This window comes from Gavialis gangeticus, unplaced genomic scaffold, assembly GCF_001723915.1.
Source record: "Gavialis gangeticus isolate Ggan-Ray unplaced genomic scaffold, GavGan_comp1, whole genome shotgun sequence".
Lineage (NCBI taxonomy): Eukaryota > Metazoa > Chordata > Crocodylia > Gavialidae > Gavialis > Gavialis gangeticus.
In genome coordinates this window covers 75,803,656-75,809,551 of record NW_017729034.1, presented here as the reverse complement: position 1 = coordinate 75,809,551, position 5,896 = coordinate 75,803,656, and the positions used below count along the sequence as shown (strand labels likewise).

The following is a 5,896-nucleotide window of genomic DNA, read 5'->3' as shown; positions in this document are numbered from 1 at the left end:
GCAACTCAGATACACACACGTTCAAAATAACTGGTGTAGGTTCATGCACACCTATCACCAGTTTAAGCCTATACATGATACACGCACCAAATTTAGACGGAATCAGTTACCAGTTACCAACACCTACACATTCAACACACACACGTGGATTACTAATTTATATACACACACACACACACACACACACACACACACACACACACAATGATATCTATATATGTATATTAACTAATTTACACACATACCACCCACCTATACATACATACAAGTGAGTTCCTAAGTTGGGTATTGTGATATGTATGTATGTGCTTGGTGTATTTGGGATACCTGGGTAAAGGTTAAGGTAAGAAAGTAGAAGTGTAGGGAGTGAAAGTTGCTGGAAATGAAATTCACCGGAACCGGGATTAGAACCAGTAGACTAGAGGGACCTGGGCTGAAGAACTGAGGCTCGGGGGTAACTTTAGGTTAATTGATCTTAATTGATTAAATTTGATAATGCCCAAAGCCTACGGAACAGGGGAGCGATGTCGGCAGAGGCTGGGACTGGAGCCAGAGCTACAAGGGAGCTGAAAAAGTAGGTGGGGAGAGGGAAAATGAGACTAAGGAAAAGTATGGGTGTTAAAGAGGGGCTCTGGATGTGGGGAGCCAGAAGATGGCTCCGGAGCAGCTAGAGAAGTTGCAGGGAGCGCAGCTGGTGCTGGGAGCTGGAGAAAACTACAGGACAGCTATAAGGTGCTGGGAAGTTGCAAGGGGGTGGGGTAAGCCTGAAAACAGAGAGACGGACATCAGAAAATCACAGGAAAAGCAACGGGAGAGACTGAAAGGTGGCAGAGGGCAGCGGGAAAGTGGAGAAAGGCAGTAGGAATTGAGAGGAGATTGGGAAACTAGTGGAGAGGGGTGGGGGCTAGAGCTGAGACAGAGAGAGAGAATGAGGCTGGAATTTAAGATAAGGAAAGGACTAGGATTTAGTAAAACATGACCCAGCTCGGGGTTGCAAATGACAGTGGTTTTATTGAACAGGGGAGATGGTGACACAATGTCATATTGGTTCCCTTGCACCCCCCTTCCTCCCAACACGCACACAATGGCAGCAGGGGTTAGACAGGCTTGGTGCAGGGGCTGAAGTCCACTGAAGTCCAGGAGGGGAGAGAGTCCAAATTGTAGGAGGAGGTTTGCAGGTAATATCTACCTATCCAGGCTGGAAAGGGGTCCTTGTGCAGTAGGTGTTGTTCAGAGGGGGGTCGCTGGCAGGGCCTCTGGGTGGATAGGTGGTGTGGCACTATCCAGACGTCTCACTGGGTCTGTCTTCACTGCCCCTTTTTATAGGGGAAGACTTTGTGTGACCCTAGTGACAGAAGGCATGCCCAGGCAAGGGTCAGGCCCTGGTGTACTGAGCACATGTGCTCCATGCAGGGATGTGCAGTTGTGGGTGTCTGTGGTGGTGAGAGTTGCTGGTTCTGCAGGGTCTTTTGTCTTTCAGTGCTGGGTTCTTGTTTGTGTTCCTGGGTGAGGTCCATGGTTCCTGGATGAATCAATGTGAGGTGATGGCCCAGTCATTATAGGCCATTCAGTAGAGGCCTGCTACCATTGTATTTCAATCATTCCCAATCGCACTCATTTGTGGGGGAACCAATTTACATGGGAGGGATATGTGGCTCATCCAGTTGCGACACAGGGGATGCCCAGGCAGAGGACACAAGATGGAGACTTGACATATGAAATGGAAACTTGACATGACTTTGGTTCATTTACAAACACAGGCCTAAACCAGACAATATCCATATAAAACAATAAAAATCAATACAAAAATGATAATAATACAATATACAACAGTCAAAATCAATACAAACCTAATAATTATACAGTATAAAACAGTGGATATCCAAAACCAAAAACTTGCTACCAAAATAAAAATGTTTAAAGCTTATCCTAAGTTTGAGCTCACTTATACTTATCTGTAGGGAATAGAGACGGAGAGAAAAAGTCAGAAATGGCTGGGAAAGGGGAGGGAATGCATTTTAAAATAAATTAAAAAAAAAAAAAAGAAAAATTGGGGGTTTTGCTACAAAAGAACTGGGTGACCTGGAGGACTCAAGTAACAGAAGCTAGTTAAAATGTAATAGTGCAAAGTTCCATGTCATCCACTTGGGGGCTAATAACAAGAATTTTCTCTTATAAGCTTGGGCCTTATTAGGAAATGAACTTGGGTAAAACACACAAGGTTATTACTCAGTTACAGGCTGGCTATTACCCATCAATGTGATGTGGCCACGAGAAAGCAAATGCAACCCTAGGAAACATCAGGCAATTTATTTCCAGCAGACATGGATATATTAATACCCTTGTTCAAGTTGCTATTGGGATCTTGTTGGGATATTGGAACTCTTCTTATCACCCATGTTAAAAAAAAAAGATGAATTTCAACTGGAACAGGTACAGAGATGGGTGGTCAGGAGACAGGAAAGCCATCATGATGAGATAAAAAGAGGTTGGCTTGTTTTGCCTAGCAAAATGAAAGGTGAGAGGAGATATGATTGCTGTCTAGAAATATGTTGGAGGAGTTGGGAAAGGGTTTGGGCATCTTGGAGAGAGAGGAGCTGTATAAGCTAAAGACCAGTATTGGAACAAGAACAAAAGTATAAACTTTTATAGATTTTTAGGCTGGAAATTAGAAGAAGGTTTCTGCCCATTAAGCTTCTAGAGCAGCTGCTAAATTGAGGTAGTGGGAGCAAAAATCCTTGCTAAATTGGATTATATGACATGGTTGCTGCGGCAACAGGAACCTAGACACTCAGACCCTAGAGGTTCCTTAGAGTCCTTTGTTCTATATTTGTATCACGTTTCTCCAAAAAGGCTACTGTAAATTATCTTAATTTTTTAAAGAGTTTTTAAAGAAACTACTGGGAGGTGGATGTGGAAAAGCCATCTTAACCAGCTAAATATGTATAGCATAGACAGAACATCCTGTCTTGTAGAACACCTTTCTGCTGTACCTTAAAACTAAAAAATAAAAGGAGCTGTTGGAACTTGCTTTCAGATTTTACTAGGGTCAGTAGGAATCGTAAAAGCAGTGCATCTCTGTATGAACAATTAGAATTTGTCCGAAATTTAATGTGCTAGAATAAAATATGTAGAGTAAGGAAAACTTCATATGTCAGTGCAGGAACCAAACTGCACTGAAACGTTTAGGTTTTTGGGGGACAGATAAAAACTCTGATGGCCATCTTGTATATGTATAGTGGCACTTCATTTTAATAGTGGATTTTGGGTTTTTTAATCGGAGAATTTGTGATATTTTTTTCTTTAAACAGAGAAAACCAGGATCCCTGCTTTATGATTCAAATGTGCTCAGTACAGAAATGTCCCATTTAAGTAACAGATATGGTTGCAGAACTCTGAAATTTAATTTTTTTTTAAAAATGTGTAACTACAGATTTAGCAGCCAGCCTTTGGGTACTGAGATTCTGCAAACGTTGCCAGTTGTATAAAAATATATTTCATCTTACACCCATTATTTAAGAACAAATTAATTCAATCTGAAGGCTGTTGTAAGTCAGTGTAGCTCTTTTGTGGGATGCTGAAAACAAAAACAAAAAAAAAATAAATCAAAAAAAAGGAGAAAAAAAAAAAGGCACTGTTTTTAAAGAGGAGTTTTCATGACTGTAACATTCCAGCTGTGGCTTTGGAAGCTGTAGGTTTCCCAAGACATCGTATACAAAGATGTTAGGTATATTAATGAGTTTAAAAAAAACACTGAAGCTACCTTCAAGCAAGCAAACCTTTATTCAGCAAACTTTCTATTAGCTTTCCTCTGGAACTTTCGTGGTAACTCTGGAATGCCGGGTCAAACAACAGCCTAGTCATAGAGTATTCCCTGGTGGCTTTGAAGCATTATGGCAGGCCGTCTAGGCTAATCATTTCAAGCGGCCCATGGAAAACCACTTTCTGGTTAAGTCTGCATCATACTGTTCCACCAATGGAAAAAATTGAACACAAGGAGGGTGTGTAGCTTGCAGACAAAAATACATCCAGCATAGCACAGGATCTGTTTTTAGCTCATAACGGCTGAACATTTTGAAGTGTTAGACACAGTTTCCTGGCTTACCAGGGACAGAAAGAAAGTGAGAGTCTGTGTATAGGCTACAAAGTTTTGTGAAATGTTAGGGAAAACGGGCTGAAGCAGGGGCTTTGGTTAAGGTAAGTCTGGTGAGCAGCAAAAGCTTGGGGGGAAGGGGGAAGGGAGCTGTCAGTCAGACTCAAGAATAATAATGATAATTAAAAAAAATAGAGGAAGTTAAAAGAACTTTGAAAGTTATAGGCACAATGAACAGTTTCTGTGTCTACTACTTTGTACTGTGCTTTTTCCCCCACAAAACTCTTATCAGAGGTTTGTTAAACTTAGTTGTTTTAACTGCTGAATTAGCCTTGCCAAAATTATCTTACGGCTCAATTGTAGTAGCTATCTATATTTATGAAGTCTGTAGATCATATATTTTAGCAGTTTTATGCAGTCAATAATATTAAAGAAACTTCCCTAATCTGTAGTAATTAATATACAGGCAAGCTACTTCATTTCTTCCTTGAATTTGGTCTATTTGGTCCCATAACTTAAGCAACTTACAATAAACATGTATCATTAACTTGTCAGTAGTTATCTTTCTTAGTGCTTTAAGTATTTTTAAATTGTTAGACCAAAAGTGGCTTTTATAAGTTTTAATGTTATTGAATTGGATAACTGCAACGTGGAGGTTCTCCTCATTTGAGAGATGGAGTGAGGGGGGCTTCTTAACAGGTTTTGTTATTTTGAAACTCTTCCCACTTGGGATTTGAATAATTTACCGAGTAAAAGAACCATTAAAAGGCTAATTCAGTTGTCCAGAAAAGGAAGATAAATCTGCAAAGAAAGCAGAGAAAGAGGAAGCAGCTTATTTTAAAGAAAATGATTAATTGTTCTTGTGGTGCAGCAAGAGTTTGCCTATGCATTACTGCATTCTGTTGATGTCATGGTGTTACTTTTGCATATTGATAATTTCATACGTGACTCTGGAGATCATGTGTCTTTTCCCCTTGGAGTCGGTGATTTCTTCAAACTGTAATATGTAGCAAATTACCAGGCTGAAGCTAGGGATGGAAAGATCTTGTTTCTGGTGTCTCTTAATGAGACACAGTATGCATAGATCTCTTCGAGAGGAGAGAGAGAGAGTATTGCAGCACAGCAACTGGGAGGGTATTCTGCAACTGCTAGGATACTCAAGTGAACCTTTTAATGGGGCCCTTGGGTCGTGTCCTGCCAGTGTTCTTTCCTTTTCTCTGACAGTAACGCTCTGATGCGATGGTGTTACTGAAAAGAAAGCCTGAAACTGTATTTGTGCTGCAGGGTTCTTGGAATGCTAAAGCCCTGCTCTGTTTTTAATTTTCTGACAGACTGTCTCAAGTTTGATTGCAGAGACCAACTCCCAGATTCTCTGTCCTCAAATAGCTTTGGGCCAAAGGTGTAAGTTTGCTTTGGAATTGACACCTTCAAGTGTCTGTCCATGGGCAAACTGAACAGCAGAAAAGTGTGCCAAATGTAGCATTTTTGGGGAGGGAAGGGGTGCTGGTGTAAATAGGGTTAGATGTCTGATCAAGAGCCTGCATTGGACCTGTGGTGTGTTTTTTCTGCCAAATGTAGCCCTGCTTGGGTTGGGCCCATGGGCAGCAGAAGGCCAGGGCTAATGGGGTGTAGCCCCCACAAACTAATTTTGCGGCGGGTAGTAACAGGAGCACCACCCCCACGCCCTGCCACCTCAGTGCCATGCCCAGCACCGCCGCTGTGTACAGCACCATCACTTTCCAGCCCCACAACGGCCCTGCAGGGAAGAGGGAGACGGGTCAGTCCCCCCCCCCCCCCCCCCCC

At 41.8% G+C, this 5,896-nt stretch overlaps 1 protein-coding gene across 3 annotated transcripts in view; it reads left to right on the top strand.

Annotated features, from left to right (window-relative positions):
* Nucleotides 1–5,896, top strand: part of TIAM2 (T-cell lymphoma invasion and metastasis 2) — a 356,145-nt gene that overhangs the window by 150,005 nt on the left and 200,244 nt on the right. The window contains exon 1 of one of the 3 annotated variants that reach the window (XM_019526802.1): nt 3,658–4,197. The exons of the other annotated variants lie outside the window; for them this stretch is intronic. The gene's annotated coding sequence lies outside the window, so the exon portion shown is untranslated. Of the gene's footprint in view, nt 1–3,657; nt 4,198–5,896 lie in introns of those variants that run through there. 3 annotated transcript variants of the gene reach the window in all.